Source organism: Pelophylax lessonae (assembly GCF_965119305.1).
Source record: "Pelophylax lessonae genome assembly, chromosome: 8".
Lineage (NCBI taxonomy): Eukaryota > Metazoa > Chordata > Amphibia > Anura > Ranidae > Pelophylax > Pelophylax lessonae.
Genome location: NC_138775.1, coordinates 176,126,255 through 176,152,085, shown reverse-complemented (window position 1 = coordinate 176,152,085; position 25,831 = coordinate 176,126,255).

Sequence of the window (25,831 nt, the reverse complement as noted above, 5' to 3'; positions counted from 1 at the left end):
TGGATGGCATCACCTGATCCCCTACTCTGCGTATAGCATCACATAATGTTCAGGGCCTCAACTCACCAACCAAAAGACGTAAGTTTGTTGAAAAGATCCGCGCTTAGGATATATTAGAATCTAGATGAACACTGGCTGCAGCCCACCTTTATAACTATATTCCTAAGGAATATAGTGGAAATTAAAACTTAGAGAGGGTGTATGGCGCTGCCAGTGTGCTCTGTTTGATAAATAAATACCTCAAAAAATGCCACAATAGAATAGATGTAAAATAAAATGATATGAAATATATGTGACTATATAAATATTGGTATAATAAAGATTGGTAAAGGTGACTTGTGTTAAAAAAATTGATTGTTAATAAATAAATATCTCCAAAAATGCCACAATACAATAGATGTGCAATAAATATGAAATAAATGTGACTATATAAATATAGTGGTATAATAAAAATTGGTAAAGGTGACTTGTGTTAAAAAATTGCTTGTTAATAAATAAATATCTCCAAAAATGCCACAATACAATAGATGTGCAATAAATAAGAAATAAATGTGACTATATAAATATAAATATGTGTAATTAATAAAGAATGACTTGTGTTAAAAATCAACAAATATGTTTAAAAAGGTCCAAAATGGACGTCCTGGACGTCCAGGACGTCCTGAAGACGTCATTCTGACAAAACGCGTAGAGCGTCATCACGTCATATCCGCCTGGTTGGAACGTACATCCGGTCTGTGGAACGCACGGTGTCCCAGAAGTGCGCGACCGCTATAGTGTATCCCTGCAGTTTTTACTTAGTTTGTTTGTGAGTATTATTTTTTGGATAAAATAAAGATGTATTAGAAGGTACTACTCTATGTGAGCCCTTTATTCCCTATACATACCCGTGGACAAGTGTCTTCTAAAGGAAAGTGTGACCAGGACTCGGGCAGGCTATTGATCAGCACTCGTTCCCATTGGACCATCTAGGGAGACCAGAGGGGGACCCAGAGATCATCAGGGAATAATATACCCAAGGCCCGATACCCCTGTAGGGGTGATTATTTCTGGTAAGTGCGGTCCAGGGGGTGCGGGGAGCACGGAATGATCACCTGTGTTTGGCACCCTTAAGAAGATTCTTAGAAGCACCTGCACTGAAGTCACCTTTTTGAAAATTAGTTGCACTGAATTCTCATGAACTATCCATAAGTGTGGGGATATTGATCCATAGTAGATATCCAAGGAATTTTTTATGGACTACTTCTTTTACATATTTATTATTTTTTGATCATTGCTGCTAAGGTTTATTGTGGTTGTCTGCTGTCTGCACATTTGCACATTTTTTGATACACCTCTTGGATTATTTATAGGAAGGTCTTTTGTATACAGTGCCCTGCCGGTTCATAGGGCTTTGCTGGTTTATATTGCAAAATCCAATTCATTTGGTTAGCCACACCTAGGGACGGATACAGCTGTCCACACAAAATATATCTGTATTACGTTTATCATGATTCTTTATCACTTCCTTTAATTTTTACCAATCAATTTATTTTTAACACGTCGCTTTGTTTTGTAAACCTTTCATCACGTATATGGGACACATTATACCAGTATTTTTTTCACCTTAAAAAGTTACGGTTTGTACACCTTGTGACACTTGGTTTATGTAATTTTGGACCTTTTTAAACATGTTTATTGATTTTTAACACAAGTCATTCTTTATTAATTACACATATTTATATTTATATAGTCACATTTATTTCTTATTTGTTGCACATCTATTGTATTGTGGCATTTTTGGAGATATTTATTTATTGACAAGCAATTTTTTAACACGAGTCACCTTTACCAATTTTTATTATACCACTATATTTATATAGTCACATTTATTTCATATTTATTGCACATCTATTGTATTGTGGCATTTTTGGAGATATTTATTTATTAACAAGCAATATTATCACTCCATGCATCTGGATGTACTACTCTTACAAGAAACACATTTCCCAACACTTATAATCCCTCCTTTGTCCACCAGAAATACCCCTTATTCTTTCTAGCAAGCTCGGAATCCAAAACTAAGGGGGTGGGTATCTTTCTCTCCAGGAATGTCAAATTCACCCCTAATAACATATTAAAGGACCCTGAAGGTAGATATCTCCTCATTACGGGGGAAATTAATGGGCAACCTCACACCCTCCTGTCATATTATACGCCCAATAGTGGGCAAGCTTGCTTCTTTTCTGCATTAGCCAAAATAGTCTCTGACAACACAGTGGGTACTGGGTAACCTCATTATGGATGGGGACTCGAATCTAGCTTTCGATCTCTGCCTTGACAAATCCAGACCACGTTCCTCCCCATACAGACAACCCTCTAAACAAAGCCTTTGAGTTGCTAAGATCCTCTCATCCTTGGGCATAGTGGATATTTGGCGAGAGCTCAACACAAAATCAAAGGACTATACATACTTCTCCGCCCCACACCAAATGTATGCCCGTATAGATCATATTTTCATACCCACCCTTGCTGTCCCTCTGGCCTTAAAATCCGGCATCAGAGACACTCCCTTATCTGACCATACTATAGTGTTTCTTTCTCTGACTTCCCATTCCCCCACCCGAGGTCCTAAAGTCTGGAGACTTAATGAAACCCTTCTATCGAACCCGGTACATTGCACTATGATTGACAAAGACATAAAGGAGTATTTCTTCTTAAATGATGTGAATAATGTCTCCCCTGCCTCGCTCTGGGCAGCTCACAAGGCTGTGATCAGGGGTAAACTTATACAACTCTCTTCCAAACTTAAACGTGAATGATAAGTTGATATAGCTAAATTGGAGGAATCCTTTCTTTCTATCCGTAACCTTCACAAAAATAACCCCATCAAAGACACGCTGGCGCAACTAGATGCAGCCCACCTGGCTTTGAATTTAGCACTCACTACTGCGGCTGAAAAGCACCTTAGGTGGACGAATGCCAAGTTCTATTCAGAACAGGATAGAATAGGCACACGTTTGGCTTCTAAGCTGACACCTAAACCACGGACTCTAGTATTCCCTAAAATTAGATTAGCATCTAGTACCCTATCTCAGAACCCGCTCTCCGTGATGGAGGCCTTTCGCTCCTTTTACAGCAAACTCTACGCCTCTGTGGACTCCCCCCTCCTCTAGCGATCAGGACTTTTTAGACAATCTTCCTCTTCCCAGACTATCTGCCCAACATCGTACGGAGATGGAGGTCCCCATCACGGAGGAAGAAGTACCTGATGTAATTAAAAACCTTAAACTTAGCACTTCTCCAGGACCAGATGGTTTTCCGGCACTTTATTACAAAACATTTTCAGACTCCCTTACCCCATAAATTGCTTCTTATGCCTTAGGATCCCAAAGATAGCCCCCTTCCTACATGTGCCAAGCAAATACAGGTTGTCATTAGGGATGATCGAACGGTTCGGGTCCACCATCGGTTCGGCCCGAACATTGGGTGTTCGAGGTTCGGCCGAATTTAGAACTTTTTGCCCAAAAAGTTCGGAATTCGGCAACCAGAACCGACCAAAATGCAATGCTTCAGGAAATGGGCTTTAAAAGACCGTGATTGGACCAGAACCATTAGCAAAAGCCAATTGAGGGGGCAAGAGAATGCTAGGAATGTGATTGGAGTGACTAGGGGGTCCCTAGACCAATCATTAGTGAATACGCCCCCCAGTATATAAGATAGCCCCCGCCATATTCCTAGCATTGTTATACTGGACATGGAAGAGAGTGGAAGCAGTTCTGTTAATTTTACTTTAAAAGTGTCATTTAGCATTTATTAGTGTGAGGAAAGGGATATCTAGTGTAGTTAGAGTGCTCCTTTACACTTAAGTTAGCTTCAAAAATGTAGTTTCTGTAGGGAAAGTGTTAAGTGTAAGGGGACCGTAGTGTAGTGTAGGGTTAACTGACAGTGACTGCTATGGAAGGGTGACAAAACCCTTCCATAGCAGGGTGACCGCTATAGAGAAATGATCATTTCTCTGAGTTGCTTCGGGACAGGAATATGGCTTCTCACCAGCAAGCATTTTTCATGCTGCAGGGGTTGCCACTGCCAGTGCTTTTTTGAGGACATGTTTGATGTCAGACATGACATCTGAACATGTGTATAGGGGGTATATATACACATATATGTCTGTATATATACCCCTAGACATATATAGGTGTGATAGTAGCAGAAATATATGCTTGCGCTAATGAAATCATTTACAGTAATATATTTCAGCTGCTATCACACCTATATATGGCTAGGTGTCTATATACATATAATTATGTGTGTATATATACCACTATACACAAGTTCAGATGTTTTGCCTGCCTCAAAAGAACCCAAAAAAATGCCAAAAAAACGCTAGCGTCAAAAAAAAAATGCCCAGGTGTGTTTTTGCTGGCATTTTTTGGGGGGTTTTGGAGGCAGGCAAAACATCTGAACTTGTGTATAGTAGTGTATATACACACATACATATATTTATATACACACCTAGACATATATAGGTGTGATAGTAGTAGAAATATATGCTTGCGCTAATGAAATCATTTACAGTAATATATTTCTGCTACTATCACACCTATATATGGCTAGGTGTCTATATACATATAATTATGTGTGTATATATACCACTATACACAAGTTCAGATGTTTTGCCTGCCTCAAAAGAACCCCAAAAAATGCCAAAAAAAAACGCTAGCGTCAAAAAAAAAAAATGCCCAGGTGTGCTTTTGCTGGCATTTTTTGGGGGTTTTTGGAGGCAGGCAAAACATCTGAACTTGTGCACAGTACCACTATACACAAGTTCAGATGTTTTTCCTGACTGCAAAGAACCCAAAAAATGCCTGCTATTAAACCGGCAAGGTGTGAAAACCGAGAAGAGAAGCCAACCCCCTGTGCTGAAAGTGTTCTAATACAAACAATCCTTTTTTTATGGTTCTGGACATGCTACAGAGCTGAAACACAAGTTCAGATGTTTTTCCTGACTGCAAAGAACCCAAAAAAATGCCTGCTATTAACCACTTTACCACCGGAGGATTTTGCTGTCTTCCGTCCAGGCCACTTTTTGCGATTCGGCGCTGTGCGACTTCAACTGACAATTGCGCGGTCGTGCGATGCCGTACCCAAACGAAATTTACGTCCTTTTTTTCCCACAAACAGAGCTTTCTTTTGGTGGTATTTGATCACCTGTGCGATTTTTACTTTTTGCGCTATAAACAAAAAAAGAGCGTTTATTTTGAAAAAATAATATTTTTAACATTTTTTTATATGAAATTCCCCCCAAAAAAGATGTAAAAACCAATTTTTTAAAAAATTTTTGGCCAATTTGTTTTCTGCTACCTATGTTTGGTAAAAAAAATCACAATAAGCGTATTTTGATTGGTTTGCGCAAAAGTTATTGCGTTTACTAACAAAGGGAAAGATTTCTGTCATTTTTGGTGTTTTTTTTTTTTAACGCGTAATGGCGGCGATCTGCGATTTTTTTTGTGGGACAGCGACATTGCGGCGGACAGATCGGACCCTTGACTGACATTTTTGACACTTTTGGGGTTACCAGTGACATTACTGCAGTAATCAGTGCTATATATATGCACTGTTACTGTAAAAATGACACTGGCAGGGAAGGGGTTAATTTTATTGGAGAGGGAGGGGTTAATGTATGCCTGGTGCTTACTGACGTGTAGGGGGGGAGGGGCCTGAGTGAGTCATGGACAGATCGGATGTCCAGCTATGCTGAACAGTCCGATCTGTCACTCCCTGTCACTATGGAGATCCCCGGCGATCGCCGCTGCTCCTCCCCTGGCCCGACTCCCGCTGTGAATGAAAACAGCGGGAGCGAGCCTCCGGCGGCGCGCAAGCGCCGCCCAGAAGGGGGAGTGTCTGACGACGTTAATACTACGTCGTCAGACGATAACGAACCACTTTGCCGCAGTACTATTACCGTACTCGGTCGGCAAATGGTTAAACTGGCAAGGTGTGAAAACTCCTGTGCTGAAAGTGTTCTAATACAAACAATCTTTTTTTTTATGGTTCTGGACATGCTACAGAGCTGAAACTTCACATGTACACTTTTTAGACCCCCCAGATACGAAATCAAAAAATCTCTTTTTTTTTAAAATTTTTCAATAATTGGCTTTTTTTATCAAAAATTACAATTTTTAAGAACTTTTTTGTGTGATTTTGTGTCTGGGGGTCTAAAAGGTGTACCTGTGAAGTTTCAGCTCTGTAGCATGTCCAGAACCAGAAAAAAAAGATCATATAGGTGTAAAAGGAGGGTCCCACATCCCTGTTCTACTGAAAAATTATCTTTTTTTTTTCATGGTTCTGGACATGCTACAGAGCTGAAACTTCACATGTACACTTTTTAGACCCCCAGATACTAAATCCAAAGTCAAAATCAAAAAAATCTCTCTCTTTTTTTTTTCAATAATTGGCTTTTTTATCAAAAATTACAATTTTTAAGAACTTTTTTTTGTGTGATTAATAGTTAATGGGGCATGACCCAGAACCCTAGGGACTTTTTAGGGGCATTTATTGGGTTTTAGGGCTTAAAAATTGTGTTTTTTGATTACCGAAGTTCGGGTCCCATTGATTTCAATGGGGTTCTGAAATCCGGGCCGAACTTTCGGGAAGTTCGGATGTTCTGGCCGAACCGAACTTTTCAAAAGTTCGATCATCCCTAGTTGTCATCTCCTTCAAGTACTTGGGGGTGGTTGTCACACTGAACCTGTAGCAATGCCTGCAATTAAACCGTTCACCTCTACTACAAAAGCATAAGTTGAAATGAACAGTCGGTTCAAGCTTTACCTCTCGGTAGTGGAGAGGGTGAACTTAATTAAAATGGTGTGGGCCCCGTAACTCCTTTACATATTTCACAACTCCCCCGTATGGATCCTTGGGAAATGGTTACAGCATATAGAAACAATTTAGAACACTGATTTGGAAAAAAAACAGCTAGAATCTGGCTGTCAATCCTACAGTATGGCAAAGACTTCGGGGGTCTGGCAGTTCCCAACCCTAGGATGTACTTTTTAGCAGCCTAATTTCAACAGCTGGCTGGGTGGGACCTACTAGATAATGTAAACCCTCTTGTTGGTTTAATTACTCTTCCAAGTCCTGACCTTTCAGCCCTCTACCATCTGGAAATGGCTCTTGTAGCCCATCCTCCCCAAAGCCCCACATTGGACCTTCTGAGACTCTGGCATACCCAAAAAACTTCACTTCATGTTTCGGGTTATTTGAGTAGTGCCCCACTATGGAATAATCCTCATTATGAGTTGGTTAGGCTGGAGCAGTTTCCAGACTGGGAAAGGCGTGGTATTTATTGCACAACTGTATTCAGGGAGGATGCTGAAATTATTTGCAGAGCTTCTATCAGAGTTCACACTTGTGCATAGGTAATTGTAGAAGTACCTTCAGGTTTGACATGCTCTGCAAGTAAAATCCATTCTATCTATCTGATCTCACGCTGTCAGACACCGTACTTATAAAAGAGTTTAGAAAAAGGAATGATCACTTGCATATGCACCAAATGTATTGTGATTCCTGCCTTTACATAACATGAACTTTAATGGCATCCCAGTCATAGTCGGTAGGGTTCAATATTGAGTTGGCCCACCCTTTGCAAGTATAACCGCTTCAACTCTTCTGGGAAGGCTGTCCACAAGGTTTAGGAGTGTGTCTATGGGAGTGTTTAACCATTATTCCAGAAGCGCATTTGCAAAGTCAGGCACTGATGTCGCGGAGAAGGCCTGGCTCACACTCTGTACTCTAATTCATCCCAAAAGCGCTCTATCGGGTTGAGGTCAGGACTCTGTACAGGCCAGTCACGTTCCTCTACCCCAAATTCACTGATCCATGTCTTTATGGACCTTGCTTTGTGCACTGCTTCAAAACATTTGGTGGTGGGGGGATTATGGTGTGGGGCTGTTTTTCAGGGGTTGGGGTTGGCCCCTTAGTTCCAGTGAAGGGAACTCTTAAGGCGTCAGCATGGCCAATTTCATGCTCCCAACTTTGTGGGAAGAGTTTGGGGTTGGCCCTTCCTTTTCCAACATAACTGCGCACCAGTGCAATAAGCAAGGTCCATGAAGACATGAATGATCGCATGTTTGGGGTGGAGGAATTTGACTGTCCTGCACAGAGTCCTGACCTCAACCCAATAGCACACCTTTGGGATGAATTAGAGCGCAGAATGCAGGCCAGGCCTTTCCCTCCAACATCAGTGCCTGACCTGACTTCTGGAAGAATGGTCAAACATTCCCATACACACACTCCTAAACCTTGTGGGCAGCTTTTCCAGAAGAGTTGAAGCTGTTATAGCGGGAAAGGGTGGGCCAACTCAATATTAAACCCTATGGACTGAGACTTGGATGCCATTAAAGTTCATGTGTATGTAAAGGCGGGCATCACAATACTTTTGGTAATATAGTGTATGTGGGCCTCTTGGCCACAGTGCAAAACCATGCTAATTTGAAATGCAGAACCCTTTGGGCACAGGATTTAGGTGAGAGTACTGATTTCTCTCTTGGCCTCCTATAAACTTACTTAACTGTTAATTCTCCACCAAATTTTTTGAACACCTGACCAATTATTTCAATGGGGAAGATGAAACTCCCCTGATTGTCCAAAGTGAATTGTACACAGAGGAGATTACATTTATATGATATGGTGCAGCCCAAAATTAATTCCGATATTGGGCTAAGGTCTTACAAACTATCTAAATGGTGGCATAACAGACCATTTTTCAAGACCGTTAATTTGTTTGCTAGGTGCACTAGATGATCAACTTGGGTTTATATTATGATCTCCAGAATACAATACCTTGCGAGAAAGTTAATTGCTAGGCAGTGGATGTCACCTATCTCCCCTACTAGAAAACAATGGGCGGAATATGTAAACTTCTTTTTGCTAAGAGAACAACTTACATACAGCATTGTAATACCCAATGTAAATGTTAGATGATCTAACAGGGCTGGCTGGATGTTCCTGGGTTAGCTCCACCTCAATTAGTCATGGACAGGTTGCAAGTAGAGCAAGTGTAAGGTTTATTTCCAAGTGCAATCCATGGTGCATATTCATGCTTCTACCTCGGTAGTGTGGTTATAGTCTATTACTAGTCCTAATGGCCTAATGTATAAGTAACCTGTTCATTCTTTCGTTTTGCTCATACCGGTTTGCCTAATGTAGCACTCAGAGAACTGTTGTGTGTGAATGTCATTTTTCTTTCCTTCTATGGAGCTGTATAACTGTATGTTACACGTGTACTACACATTTTTTTGCACATTTTATATGTAAGCTTCTACTTTTATGATAATAAAAGTTGTTTGGATTAAAAAAAAAAAAAACTAGCTGGTGACTCTGCCAAAAGAATGCTTCTTCAAATAATGTATGTTGTGGTGCATTGCGGAAAATGCTGCAGTTTCAGCAAAAGCTGTGTTTGGTTCTTACTACAACACTGTAACGCTCCTGCGTTTCTTATATGGTGTGGATTTTCAGCTGCAGAAATATTTCCACGTCAGTAGTCATGTAAGAGATATGCTGAGATACCATTCCCAACCTCAATGACTCATCATGTGTGGAAGGTCTTATTTCAGCCAGTAAATACACACAATTAGCAAGCTGGTTCCTAGAGTGACTTTATGTATGTGGTAACACAATGATGAAGGTTGAGGGATAGGTTGAGTGGAGGTGGTAGGTGATAGACACTTGAAGGTGAGACAGTAGCAGATGGATGCAGGAAGGTTTAGCAATGTTGTATGGTAGCAGATGACAGAATAGCAGGTGGACATACAAAAGAGATCAACCCAGTGCAGAAAAGTAGCAGTAGTCTCAAGAGCTAGCAATCTAGTTATGCAGATGTGATAAACAGTCTTTACTATGCAGAGCTAGATAGTGTAAGCTTAGTATAAGTTTATAGAGAATTCCCCTGCGGGGTACTTAGCACTATTAGCGATACAGCCGAAGGGTGGTTCAGGAGAGGCGGATGATCCAGTAGCGGGATACAGGGATCAGCGCAGCGAGGTTCCGTCAGCGAGGTAAGCTTGCAAGCATGGAAGCTTCAAGCAAGGTTAGCATCCAGGTAAGGGTGTTTGAACGAACACATGTGAGTGAGAACCGGCGATTTAAATAGCCATCTAGTCCGGCGCTGGATGATGACAGCTCCAGTCTTAAAGGTGTATGCGCACCTTTCCAAAAGTAAATGGTGGGGCGCATACACTTGTGGAAAGTGTAATTTAGGGTACCAAAGGTACCGGAACATTACAATACCCCCCCCCTTAAGGCCTGCTCCTGAAGGCCTCTGGAGTTGGTTTGTCTGGGTATCTCGCATGAAAATTGCGGATTAATCTAGGGGCATGTATGTCAGAGGTGTTTAGCCAGGTGTCGTCTTGGGGCCCATAGTTCTTCCATCTAACCAAGTACTGAAGTCTTCTTCTGTAGATACGAGAATCCAGAATCTCTTTTATCTCGTATTCTTCTCCACCTTCAACTTGTACAGGAGGGGGAGGTGGAATATTAGGCCTTATTCCTTGGTCCGGAACATGGGGTTTCAGTAGCGACACATGGAAAATGGGATGGATTTTTAGGCCCATTGGCAATGTAAGCTGCACTGCAGCTTTTCCAATAAGTTTCTTGATTGGGAAAGGTCCCAAGAACAGAGGTCCAAGCTTTTTGCTAGGGATCTTCAGTCTCAAGTTTTTTGTTGAGAGCCAAACGAGGTCCCCGATAGTATACTGTGGAGAAGGTCTTCTACGAAGATCATAGTACTTCTTTTGTTGACTGTGAGCGTGTGCAATGGTAGTAATTAGTAAACCCAGAGAATCCTTTATTTGGGTAAGATAGTCTGAGGCTACTGGGGTATTTGAAGGAAGGATGCGTGGAGGGAGAATAGAGGGATGGAACCCATAGTTCAAGTAGAACGGACTCTGCTTGGTCGTACTGTGGGTTGCGTTGTTGTAGGCAAATTCTGCCAGGGGGAGAAGATCCAACCAATCATCCTGTTGGTAAGAAGTGTAACAACGTAAATACTGCTCGATGCATTGGTTGACTCTTTCAGTCTGTCCGTTGGTCTGTGGATGGTAAGGAGAAGTGAGCTTCCGCTCAATCCGTAGTATGTGACATAGTTCTTGCCAGAATTTAGAAATAAATTGGGATCCACGGTCAGACAGGAGAGTTTTTGGGATACCATGTAATCTGAAGACATGTTTCATCAGGAGTTCTGCCGTTTGTTTGGACGAAGGTAGTCTGCGAATAGCAATGAAATGTGCCATCTTTGTCAGATGGTCCACTGACACCAAGATGGTATTAAATCCTTTGGAAGGAGGCAATTCTACGATGAAGTCCAATGACAAAACCTCCCATGGAGTTTGGGGTATTGGTAGACTGCATAGTAGACCGGATGGTCTCGTAGTGTCAATTTTGGACCTGGCACAGACATTGCATGAAGAGACGAATTTTTGTATAGATGTTTTCATGTCAGGCCACCAGAATTTCCGAGAAATCAAATTGAAAGTCTTTGTCATACCCATATGTCCTTCCATAGGCACATCATGCGATAATTCCAAGATCTTGGTGCGTAGGGTAGGTGGTATGTAAAGTTTGTCGTTATAGTAGAGGAAGCCTTCTGCATCAGTATTTAGTTGTGGTGGGGGTGAATCCAAACTTATACCATGCAGAACCTCTTCCTTCAAGGAACGGACAACTCCAATAATGCGTTTGTGAGGTATTATAGGAACGGAAGGAATTTCAAAGTAGTTTTCTTCAGTTAGTCGTGATAGTGCATCCGCCTTTTTGTTCTTATCTGCAGGTGTGTAGGTCACTAGGAAGTTAAACCTTAGAAAGAATAGTGACCATCGTACCTGTCGATGCGAGAGAGTTTTGCTAGTCTGAAGATATTGGAGGTTTTTATGGTCCGTGTATATAATTATTGGTAATTGGGTGCCTTCGAGTAAATGTCGCCAATTCTCCAGAGCCAATTTTATAGCAAGCAGTTCCTTTTCACCCACAGGGTAATTTATCTCGGGACTGCTCAGGGATTTAGAAAAAAAAGCGACTGGATGAAGTGGTGAAGTGTGGGTAGGTCGTTGGGAGAGTATTGCTCCTACTGCCATGTTTGACGCATCTACCTCCAGAATGTATTGGAGGGATGGGTCTGGATGGCGTAATATGGGAGCGGAAGTAAACCTTGTCTTTAACAAGTGGAAAGCCTTATTTGCTTCTTCTGACCATTTAAATGGTATTTTTATGCTAGTGAGCTGTGTGAGGGGTCTCACAATAGCAGAAAAGTTTTTTATGAACTTCCTGTAGAAATTTGAAAATCCCAGGAATCGCTGTAGCGCCTTGCGTGTAGTTGGTGTAGGCCAATCCTGAATGCAGGATATTTTACTCATGTCCATCTCGATTCCTGTTTTGGATATGATGTAGCCTAGAAAGAGTACCTCATCTTTATGGAACAAGCATTTCTTCAGCTTCACATAAAGATTATGTGCAAGCAATCTCGATAATACAAGTCTTACATGTCTTATGTGTTCAGACAGGGTCCGTGAATATATAAGTATATCGTCCAGATATACCACAACACAGACATCTAGTAAGTCTTTAAAAATATCGTTTATAAATCGTTGGAAAACTGCAGGGGCATTGCATAGGCCGAATGGCATCACAAGATATTCGAACAATCCGTATCTAGTTCTGAATGCAGTCTTCCACTCGTGTCCATCACGGATTCGAATGAGATTGTATGCTCCTTTCAGGTCTAATTTTGAAAAATAGGTAGCTCCACGCACCTGCTCAATGAGCCCAGGGATAAGCGGTAGAGGATAGCGATCTTTTATTGTGTTAGCATTCAATTTCCTGTAGTCGATGATAGGTCTGAGACTTGAATCTTTATTGCGAACAAAAAAGAGTCCTGCTGCTGTGGAAGAAGTGGAAGGTCTAATAAAACCTTTTTCCAAGTTCTCATCCAAATAGGTTTTGAGATGGGCAAGTTCATCCTGTGAAAGAGGATAAACATGACCGAACGGCAATTTGCTATTTGGGAGTAGATCAATGCTACAATCATAGTCTCGATGAGGAGGTAATGCTTGAGCATTTTTCTCAAGAAAAACCTCAGAAAGATCCTGATAACATAGTGGTGCAATCTCATCTGTCACCACAGACAGAATCTTCCCGGAAAACGGGAGGTTACACGTTTCCTCGCAATAACAAGAAGGGAAGGTCAAGGACCGTTTCTTCCAATCTATGGTTGGTTGGTGTGTGTGTAACCAGGGAAGTCCCAACACAATGGGAAAGTGGGGTGAAGGTATTAAATCGAAGGTAGAAATCTCCCTATGAGACTCGTTAATAGTGACTAGAAGTGCTTGTGTCTGATCGGTGATCGGACCAGAGGATAACGGAACACCGGTAATAAGACTTACTGAGACAGGTTTGAGTTTAGAAATAATAGGAATTTTATTTAAAGCAGCAAAACATATATCCATATAATTTCCACAAGATCCTGTGTCAATCATGGCCTTAGTAGTAATCCTGTTCTGGTCCCACTGTAATGTCAAAAAAACAGAAATGTAGGGGTTAGTGAATGAAGTTGTCAATCCTCCTAGAGAGACATGTGAACACTCACCCTTCTTTTTGTTGACTAGGGGACAGACGTTTATCTTGTGATCCGGGGATGCACAGTACAAGCAGAGATTTTCATTTAGTCTTTTGGCTTTTTCCATAGTTGATAGCGGTGGGCGTATGATTCCTACCTCCATAGGAACGGCCAGACTCCGAGAGGAAACGGATAATGGCATTCCCATCTTTTCAGCCTTTCTTTCTCGTAGTCTTCTATCTATGGTAATACTGAGTTGTATTAATGCATCCAGGGTTTTTGGCAGATCCGCTCGGGCGAGCTCGTCCTTAACGGCTTCTGATAGGCCAAGCCTAAATTGGGTTTTCAGAGATGCATCATTCCATTCTGAATCAAGGGTCCATCTCTTGAACTCTGCGACAAAGTCTTCTACAGGCCTCCTTCCTTGTTTCAAGGATCTTAACTGAAGATCAGCAGTACTCTGCCTATTGGGGTCATCATATAGGCTAGTGAGCTCTGCCAGGAACAAGGCATAGGAGTTGAGAAGCTGGTCGTTTTTCTCAAAAAGAGAATCTGCCCAGGCTCGAGGATCGCTTGATAGGTAAGAAATAATAGTACAAACCTTAATGTGATCAGTAAGGTAGGTACGAGGTTTTAGCAAAAAAAGTAACTCACATGCGTTTTTAAATTCGCGAAATTTTTTGCGATCGCCTGTAAATACCAAAGGGGGATTTATCTTGGGTTCAGGGGACTGAGCAGAGGTAAGTTGTGTCAGTCTAATTACCTGCTGCGACAGAGCCTGATTGTCTTCTTTTAATTCAGCAAGTGCGTGTATTAACGCAGATACTTGCTGTTTTAATTGTGTCACCTGAGTGGTTATTTCTGCTGAATCCATTTTTGGGTTCGTTCAATCTGTAACGCTCCTGCGTTTCTTATATGGTGTGGATTTTCAGCTGCAGAAATAGTTCCACGTCAGTAGTCATGTCAGAGATATGCTGAGATACCATTCCCAACCTTAATGACTCATCATGTGTGGAAGGTCTTATTTCAGCCAGTAAATACACACAATTAGCAAGCTGGTTCCTAGAGTGACTTTATGTATGTGGTAACACAATGATGAAGGTTGAGGGATAGGTTGAGTGGAGGTGGTAGGTGATAGACACTTGAAGGTGAGACAGTAGCAGATGGATGCAGGAAGGTTTAGCAATGTTGTATGGTAGCAGATGACAGAATAGCAGGTGGACATACAAAAGAGATCAACCCAGTGCAGAAAAGTAGCAGTAGTCTCAAGAGCTAGCAATCTAGTTATGCAGATGTGATAAACAGTCTTTACTATGCAGAGCTAGATAGTGTAAGCTTAGTATAAGTTTATAGAGAATTCCCCTGCGGGGTACTTAGCACTATTAGCGATACAGCCGAAGGGTGGTTCAGGAGAGGCGGATGATCCAGTAGCGGGATACAGGGATCAGCGCAGCGAGGTTCCGTCAGCGAGGTAAGCTTGCAAGCATGGAAGCTTCAAGCAAGGTTAGCATCCAGGTAAGGGTGTTTGAACGAACACATGTGAGTGAGAACCGGCGATTTAAATAGCCATCTAGTCCGGCGCTGGATGATGACAGCTCCAGTCTTAAAGGTGTATGCGCACCTTTCCAAAAGTAAATGGTGGGGCGCATACACTTGTGGAAAGTGTAATTTAGGGTACCAAAGGTACCGGAACATTACAAACACACAGTAAGGAGCACATTTTCTTTTTCTTTTTTTTTTTAAAGCAAGAATGATAACATATAGGCAATCAAGCCAAAGGACTCTGGGGGAAGGGGAAAATGGCAGGATGGGAACGGGATATGGGGCATGTGGGATTTTAGTGGTACCATAAATAACCATAAACGGTTAAATAAAATCAAGAATATTTATTACACAAACAATTTGTACATACAAAAATACTCAACATGTTTCGTGGTTGAAACCACTTCTTCAGGAGTATGAAGACAAAAAAGAATAAAAGTTCTGCAAGGACACAATATAAATCAGTTTACAGTGTACAACTACTATAAGGTAAAATATATTCAGGTTGGTACAGGTTATTTGGTAACTGTGAAATGTCACATATGCTCACCCTGTGTAACAATCCCACCAAAGATGTAATTCAAAGAGGGCACCAAAAGCTGTACTACACAAACCTTTGCACATTTCATATGTAAGCTTCTACTTTTATGATAATACAAGTTGTTTGGATTAAATAAAAACTAGCTGGTGACTCTGACATAAAGATGCTTGTTCAAATACTGTATGTTGTAGTGCATTTTGGAAAAATGCTGCAGGTTCAGCAAAAGCTGTGTTTGTTTCTTACTGCAACACACAGTAAGGAGCACATTTTTTTTCTTTATTTTTAAAGTGAGAATGTTGACAACAGAGTTGACCATTACATGTTGCCAAAAAGTTGATACAGTGAGTGGTAGTTACATAACAATACAATGTAAATATTCATCAATTGATTTGGAGCCTGAGGTTAAACATTGAGTGGAATACCACATTTGAAGGTATGTGTGGTAACTGTCCTAAAACAGCCTAAATGCCATAAAAGTATTTTAGCCCACACTGAATAATCAGCTGTCAAATTCTAATACAAATATTGTATGTGAAAAGGTGTGTTACACAAAAGCTTGACAACACCAACCTTTCGCCATGGCCACCAATCACTGTAGCACTATGGCACACTGCATGTCATTCACTTTATTTAGCCTACAGGAAACTCTAACAGGAAAAGGCCAGTTGGTTGAGTTTGCTTCTCAGGATATAAGTTCCCAGTTTCACAAAATAAAACCTGAAAGCATTATCCATATGCAAAATCAGGTACACAGTAGTTTACATCTCTCCGTTGGGTGGGGAGGGGGGGGGGTAAGCTGATATTATCCCAGGGTGGATCCATGGTCACAGTGGAGGATTACAACAATGAAGAGCACCAGTCACTTTAGTCTTTTTTTAAGTTTTTTTTGCTCCGGCTCACAGAGAGAGAGAGGCTTAGATCTTCAGATACCTCCAGTACCATGGGTTCCACACTTCTCCTCCATTCAAGCAAGTACCAGTATTCTGATTGTCAGACTCCATCCCCATCAAGCAGGACCTAAAGTGTTTGTTACCCCAGCAATTCATATTCTTCATATGTGCCTGTTGTATCATGTATTTGTATGAAAAATGATCTTGTTCTCTTTGTATTGCTTCCTGTGTGTGAAATCCCTGGTGTTCCTGCCAGTCCTGCTTTACTAAAACTGACCACACTAAGCAGGAAAGCACACCATGGTCAGTTCTGTAGCTGTGCTGGAAACTCAGTCTGCTCTTCTCCAATGATCAGAATTGTCCGGACACCACCCCCACCCCCCTGCACAGCCATTAACTGGGAAGCTCAGTGTACGGTTGCTTCTCTTCCCCAAATCTCTTATGCAGCTGAGAACAGAAGGAGCTGAGGGAATGTGATCACTTTTAAAAAGGGGGAAATAATTATTTATAATGTTTTTTTTATTTTATTTTTTTAATATCTATACACAAATGTTTTGCCTTTTGTTTCAATTGTAAACTTAATGGTCTGTTTTACAAGGTGATCATTTACTATCACTTTACCCTTGAGTGCTGTACCCTCCTTGGCCGGGCAGGGCAGCTTGTGGAATCATGCTAGGTCCAAAACAAGCTTCTTGCCTAGTCAGCACAAACTCTTCTGCACACACCTCCCCAGGCTAAAGCCTGGGGAGAAGGGGCACGTACCAGGCCACTGCCCAAATATTTATTTCATTCTCCAACATGCACTACTACTATAAACCACTGGGAGACAGTAAATATTCATATCCTAATATTTTTACAACTACCTTTTCTATTGCCAGAGACACCTAGTGGCAGCAGACAGGAACAGTAGCAGCACTGGATTTAGGGGAAACCAAGTGAAATACTACTAAAAACCTGGGTAAATTGCCACCCAGCAGAACTAAGTTTACTAGTCTCCTCTCCTTCGGCAAGGTGATTACATTTACAACATTATACATCTCTCCCTGGCAATAGTCATGCCCCCTTCCAAGCACTATACATCTGCCTAAAAATAAAGATGCTCTCCAGCAGTGTGTTATTGGTATATTGGTGGTATAAGTACATAAGGTAAGTAGTGCAACCATGCTCATTTTAATGTGAGAAAACTAAATAAGAAATGGCATGAATATAAAATTCTTAATGCACATGTAACATAATTAGAAACACAATTCATAAATAGGAATAGATTTCATACATTTACACAAAGCAACAAAGCCAAACCAATCATTTTATGTCACAGGAATGTTATCCAGCTTTATCAAACAGCTTATTAATGTACACATGTGCTGAACCAAAGACAAAACACAATTTACCTGCAGGGTGAAAAGCCTGTAATGAATAGAGGAGAGATAAATTCACATCAAAGTAAATTACAAGCCAAGGTTATTGTGAACATGATGGTATACGCTACCTGCAGCCTACTTATAGCAATGCTGGATGATTTAGTCATTCACTTGTCTTCCTTCCCAGTTATATTTACACCTTCTAGCAGGTTCATAGTCTTCTCCCAAACAGTAATTGTGACACCCAGCAGACTTATATTCTTCCAGAAGTGAACATTAGTGCTTTTTTTCTTAAAGAATAGGTACAGGTACTCTCCCCACCCAGACCTTCCTCTGAGCACCATTTCTTGTCTCCTCGTCCTATCCACCTCCTAGTTCTACTATTTTTAGAAAATGCAGAGCTAAGTATCATTTTGTGGTGTTAAGTAATTTGTATGGAATTGTTATTGATAATAAACCCCCCAGCAACAATAGATCCTTCCCAGCAACAACAGACCCCCCCCTGGAACATTATGCACCTCTGGCAACAACTGATCCCCGCCAGAAGCAATGGATCTGACCCAGCAACCAAAGACCCCTGCTGGCAACAATAGATCCCCCAGCAACCAGCATCAATGGGCCCTTCTCTCTCAAAAGTGGATCCACACCAAATAACATAAGAACCCCATAGCAAAATATCCCCCCACAACGGTAGATCCATGGCTGGTTCTACCTGTAAGGCGACCTAGGCAGCCGCCTAGGGAGAAACTTAGCAGGAGGTGCCGGCATCCTGCACCCAGAATCAGTAATGGACCGGCCACCGGCCGGTGCGACACTCCTCAGGCTGGAACGGATGACTTATTGTAGCATCTCAGGGCAGCCTGGCTTCCACTCCCTTTTATATGAGTGTCAGGCTCCCTCCTCTTACTTATTTTCTGACATCTCCCCTCTAAGCAGTGGTGGCCCATCCATTAGGGGTGCAGGGGTGCCGCCTCCCCTATCCATGTGTCCGGCCCCCTAATCTACGTGCAGGACCCTGGATGCATGGATTCCAATGAGGGTTTTTATTTTTTTGAAGCACATGATTAGAGCCAGAGGCTCTAATAGGCTTCAAAAAAGGGTGGGCTCGGGCGCAGAGCACTGCGCCCTGAGCCCACCCAGTTGTGTAACAATAGCGAATGAATATTTGCTATTGCCACACTGATTCTGATTCTTCTACCGGCCAATCAGGAAGTGGGTCCTGAGACCTGCTTCCCAATTGGCCAAAGGAGAAGGCATCCTATTGGCGGAGGGGGAGGAAGGAGACGGCCGCCGAGAGGGGACATGGAGGAGACTGAGGGAGAAGCTGTCGCCGTCTGTCAGTCTGGAGGAACAAAATAAGTGAACTGGCACCCGTAGGGGGAAGATATGGTGTGGAGTGGACTCTGAAGTGACGGGGGAGGGGGTCTGTGGCCAGGTCCGTCTGCCTCCCCCCCGACCGATGGAGCACCAGTCGCCACTGCCTCTAAGGATCTCTTATCAGGATCTGTGTTCTTCCATACAATCCCAGCCTTGTGGATGTATGTGATTGTTGATTGGTGTACTTGGTGTGGCCCCCTGGTGAAGTTGTGCTGGTGGGGACCCCGTGTGACATTGTGTCTCCTAGCTGTCTCTTGAAATGCCAGTGTCTCTGCTCCTCCTCTCTAGATGCTGCTGCCTCCCTGCCTGCCTGTCTCTCATTCCATGACATCACTTGTCATTAGGTGACAGGAGCCGCGTTGCCGTCAGCCCGGGGATTAACCTGTGAAGTGCTGACAGGCTGTGCACACCTTGAGAAGATCTGCAGCAGTGCAATGGGCTGTGATGATGAGTTGTTGCTCAGGTCAGGTCTGTGCTGCTGGGTGGAATTTTACTTTTCTGGGATGGACTTCAGGCAGGAGATGACAGAAGATCAGAGATCAGAGGATTAGACACAACCTTTCTGACACTTCCACCTGTAAAGAGGAACTCTAAGGCAAGCCAATATTTTTATTATTTAGTAATATTATTACCTAACTAATTTACCTCATGTTAAAAAGGACACTATAGTTCCAGAATCACTACAGTTTAATGTGGTGGTTCTGGTGTCTATAGTCGGTTGCTGCAGGCTTTTAAAAGGTAAACGTGGGCCGAGCATATGGGGGGGGGGGGCGGAAATTTTTATTTTGGCTAGGGCAGTAAAAATCCTTGCACCGGCCCTGGGTAGATCCCTCCAACAACAATAGACAACCCCCCCAGCAACACCACAGCTCCCAGCTATAATAGACCCCCAGCAGCCAGCATCAATGGATCCTCCCCCTTAATAGTGGACCCCCCCCCCCAAAACAACATAAGAACCCCAGAGAAAAAGATCCCCTATCAGCAACAATAGATCCCGCACGTCCCGTCGTCTTCTTGGATACACACAGGTCCCAGAGGGCAGCTGGGCGAAGAAGAAGGGCCCGAAGCAATCGCGGAAGTGACGTATTACGTCGTGGTGAGGTAGGATGGAAGTCCAGCTACAAAACAGCAGATAAGGTACATAAAAAACTTAAAAAAAAAAAAATTATATCCAAAAACAAGGGGTTTGGTGCTGTATTGTTTAAGACCTAGCTGGATTTTAGCCTGGAACGCTGCTGTAAGTATCTGCTATCATACTGTATATGCCCCCCCCCCCAACCTAAACCCAACCTAAACCCAATGGCTCCTGATGCTATTATTATTATAATACAGGATTTACAGTATATAGTGCCAACAGTTTGCGCAGCACTTTACAATGTGAGGGAGCAATCTTCCCAGAGAGGAGGGACAGAGCCAGGAGAATCGCTGCTCTCATGCACAGCGCTGGATCACGAATGGGTTTAGGTGGATAGTTAACCCTTGCAGTGAGGATGCAGCCCCACTGCAATAAAGAACTTTCAGATTTCCCAGAGTTTGGATTTAACTTAAAGTAGACCTAACATTTTAAAAATGATTTGCAGGTAGAAGATCATATCAAAAATGTCTTCTATTCCTGCTGGATATATTTAAATTAACAAAACCTTTAATGGCAAACTATCAGATACTTCTAGTATTAATTTAACCGCCATGCATACAATTGCACTTCTGAGAATACATGATTGAAGAAAAAATGATTACCTGCAGAATATATAGAAACACATTTAAAAAAAAAAAAAAAAGTCCTAGTCTGCTTTGTTAAGATTCTCTTATACAGATGTTAACATTATTTCTAATAGAAAGAAAACAATGGTGTGCTTCTAAAAATGTCTGTGCAAAGTTTTACTGTATATTTTTCCAGTGATGGGTATCTACCGTATAACTTGCAAAGCCTTTCTCTGCCTGCTGAAGTGACTGATAGCTCATAAATTGTTAGGTCAGCATTAGCTTAGATCACTTGGCAGAAAATAGCCATATAGACTTCATTACATCACATGGAAAAGACTATCTAATAATGTGTAAGATGGAACAGCATAAAATATTTTGTCATACTAGAACCGTATGTGCTAATTAATATTGATGAATGTGTAAGCAGGTCAAAATAGCAAGTTAGGCGCTGTCCCAGCCGGGACGGTAGGAGTTAATGCCTTTCTTTGATCTTTTGGCCGGTTCTTGTCTGGGTCTGACCCGCTAACCCTGTGATATATAAATATGGTACAAGGGTTCTGCCCAAGAGAGGTTCACCCTTGGGAGGCCCACAAGGTTTGCCTGATAGAGAGGTTCAGTGGAGAGGCTACTAGAAGTTCTCAGTAGAGAGCCGAGAGGTCCAGGGCCTGCATCAGGTCTGAGGCACGTAAGTGAATGAGATGGAGAACAATACCCATGAGGTGCAGAAGGATGTGGCTCATCACTGCCTAGTAGGGATGAACTTTGAGTTAGAGTCGAAAGTAAGTTTGACTCAAACATTGGCTGTTCGCTCTTTTGTTGAATGATGAACAAATGGGCTTCTTTGCGGGAACTTCAAGTTCCTACTTTATCATGGACTCTGACTGCCAATAAATCACTTGCTATGAAAAAGTTTTTTTTTTTATCTCAGTGGAGCCCTTTAGTCGTTTTTTTGCCACCGTCCCGTAATACAGTATTGTGGTTTGGGTGCCTCACACCCGGTGTTTGGGACTTTATGGGCAAGAGTAACTCAAAGAGTATAGTAAAATCAAACAATTTATTAACTATTTACAGTAAATACAATGTCTTTTGTGAATGGGTGAAGAACCATTATACAAGAGTTTTAGTGAATGGGTGAAGGCCCATTATGTTAGAAGTGCAAAAGAATAGAAAAATATGTGACAAGTGAAAATTGGGTGACTTTAACGGGACATTTCTCTCTGTTGTTCCATGTGTTTTTGGAACTAGGTCCAGAGGAAAGGTCCAATGGATTGTCCTACGCGTTTCGGCCATGTAGGGCCTTTTTTAAGGATGGTGCTCGCACCTCCCGCAATCCCCAACCATCTGGGACAGCCAGGACTCCCTTTAGTCGTGTCGGTGGCCTACGTGGCACGACCTGACAGCGCCGGGATGCGCTATAGCCTCTGCGCTTGTGCACCAGGGACGACAACGTCATGGTCACGTCACACGCAACCCACATAAAAGGCCGGGGAACACTCGAAGGCTTCAGTCCGTCTCCGCAAGAGGGAGAGGACAGACCTGGAGGTCATGCTGCCACAGTCCTTCCCTTTCCATTGACTTCGCTTTTTTCCAGTACCTGCCTTCAAAGTAAGTTCTACAAGATACTCTCTCAGTTTCTACTCAGCACCATCTTCTGTTTAATGGAACAATTTGTAAATGGAAACATATATTTTCTACAAAAAAACTCTCTTTTACAATACATCATTTATTATCTGCAATTTTTTACTAGACATAATCTACAATATACAAAATCCATATATATATATTTTTTTTTTTCAGACACCTAGCCCGCAAATTGTTTTTAGGCTCCAAACCCTGAGGGAACCCGTCTGGATCCCACCATTGAGGCTAAACGCTACTGTCTAGCCCAAGTAAATATATTTTCTAAATCTTACCACTGATTTCTTCTGCGCCAATACGGCTATTAAATATTTATGTCTGATGGCTAAAAACTACACTTTTTCCTCCCAATTAGGAGGTTTAAGAATAACCTGTCTTATATAACATTACCTGTGAAGCAGCCAAAGTTCCTGTTGCAGTTTAGAAACCTGGGGAAGGCGCATATATATGCATGAAACGGACTAAAAAGGATGTATGTAAAACGTTAAGTACGAACTAGTTGCATAATTTCTTTTTGAGTTTGTGCAAGAAATTTTATTCGTATTATTGTCATTCATAGAATTGGTGACACATCCTTGAAAAAGGCCCTACACGGCCGAAATGCGTAGGACAATCCCTTGGACCTTTCCTCTGGACCTAGTTCCAAAAACACATGGAACAACAGAGAAAAATGTCCGGTTAAAGTCACCCAATTTTCACTTGTCACGTATTTTTCTATACTTTTGCACTTCTAACACAATGGGCCTTCACCCATTCACTAAAACTCTTGTATAATGGTTCTTCACTAGGGTTGAGCGAACACCTAGATGTCCGTGTTCGACGGGTTCGGCCGAACTTTAAAAAAAAGTCCGGGTCCGTGTCCCGGACTTTTACCGAACTTTTCCCGGACACCGAACCCCATTGAAGTCAATGGGGACCCGAACTTTAAGGCACTAAAATGGCTCTAAAACACCAAAGGAAAGGGCTAGAGTGCTGCAAATGGCAGCAAAACGTAATTAAGAGCATGGCAAGTGCTCTGCAAACAAATGTGGATAGGGAAATAACTTAAAACAACAAAAAAAAAACAGAAAAATAAAACAATGTTCTTCTTCATCTCTGAAGGACGAGGCCCATATGGAGTAGGAGGGAGGTTGAGGTGGTGGTGGATGTGGCGGTGACATAGGCGTGCGCACAGGGTGTGCTGGGTGTGCCTGGGCACACCCTAATCACCTAGGGCACATAGCATTGCCAGTGAGGAGATGGGAAAGATCTCCCTGGGACCTGCTCTGCTCTATTTCTCCTTGCCTACAGGTACATGGCCCCGATACATTACTCTCCCTGCTGGCAAACACATGCATGTGTATTTCAACTTTGGGGTGCACACCTTAATGCAATAGGCTGCGCACACCTATGGGCGGTGTAGGTGGAAGCGGCGGTGGAGGAGGACCAGGGCCGGATTAACAGCATCATGGGCTTGGTGCTGAGGATTTTGAAGGGCCTTAAGGGCCGTGCCTTGCCATGCACCCAGAGGAGGAAGGGTGCAGCCATGCATGCCTAATTCAACATGGGATGCTGTCTCTGAAGCCCATAAACACATCCATGCATCGCCAACTGTCCCTCCTTGTCCGGCCTTCACGCTGTGTGGGGAGGTTCTGAGGGTGCTGCCTGGGGAAGCGAGCATAGAAGCCAGACTTCTGTGTTTACAAGTGACAGAAGAGCGGTAACAGTGAATATGGCCAACCCGGGGCCTATATAAAAGGTAGGGGCCTGGAGCTGCAGCTCCAATAGCCCCTACATTAATCTGGCCCTGAGGAGGAGGACGAGGTAGCCAACACTGCTTCTTTTCAAAAATTTTAAATGAGGGTACACCCCAAAAGAGTGAGAAAGAGCAAAAATGGAACAATGGGTGGGTAAGGTCGGTATCCATTGCTATTCTGCATAAGGTACGGAAAAGTCCCGTGGGATCCATGCCTGGTTCATTTTAATGAACGTGAGCTTGTCCACATTGTCTCTGGACAGGCGGCTGCGCTTGTCTGTTATAACGCCCCCAGCCGTGCTAAATACCCGTTCAGATAATACACTGGCTGCAGGGCACGCCAGCACCTCCAAGGCGTAAAGGGCAAGCTCAGGCCATGTGCCCAATTTGGAGACCCAGAAGTTGAAGGGGGCAGACCCGTCATTCACTACATGTAGGCGTGTGCACACATACTGCTCCACCATGTTGGTAAAATGCTGCCTCCTGCTAAGACGTTCCATCTGAGCTGCTGGTGCTGCTGTTTGTTGTGGCGTGCTGACAAAGCTTTTCCACATTTCGGCCATGCTAACCCTGCCTTCTGAGGTGCTGGCGGTGCCCTGGTTGCGTTGGCGACCTCCTCCTCCTCCTCCTCTGCCTTGTGCTTCCACTGTGGCCCCGCTGTCAGATGGGAATGCCAGCAGCATGGCGTCTACCAGCGTGCGCTTGTACTCGCGCATCTTGCGATCGCGCTCCAGTGAGTGAATTAAGGACGGTACGTTGTCCTTGTAACGGGGATCCAGCAGCGTGACCACCCAGTAATCAGCACAAGTTAGAATGTGGGCAACTCGGCGGTCGTTGTGGAGACACTGCAGCATGTAATCGCTCATGTGTGCCAGGCTGCCCAGAGGCGACGAAAGGCTGTCCTCTGTGGGAGGTGTATCGTCCGTGTCCTCTGTATCCCCCCAGCCACGCACCAGTGATGGCCATGAGCTGGCCTGGGTGCCACCCTGCTGTGAACATGGTTCCATCTCCTCCTCCAGCTCCTCCTCCTCCTCATCCTCCTCATCCTCCAGAACTGTGCCCCTGCTGGACAATTGCGTCCCTGGCGTTTGCGTGTGCAGGAACCCACCCTCGGAGCCCCTTGCGAATGACTGCCCTGAAAGCCTTGGAAATGTTACCTCTTCATCCTCCTCCTCCTCCTCATCCTGTGCCACATCCTCTTCCATCATCGCCCGAATTGTTTTTTCAAGGAGGCATAGAAGTGGGATAGTTAAGCTGAGAACAGCGTCATTGCCACTGGCCATGTTGGTGGAGTACTCAAAACAGCGCAACAAGGCACACAGGTCTCGCATGGAGGCCCAGTTATTGGTGGTGAAGTGGTGCTGTTCCGCAGAGCGACTCACGCGTGCGTGCTGCAGCTGAAACTCCACTATGGCCTGCTGCTGCTCGCACAGTCTTTCCAGCATGTGCAAGGTG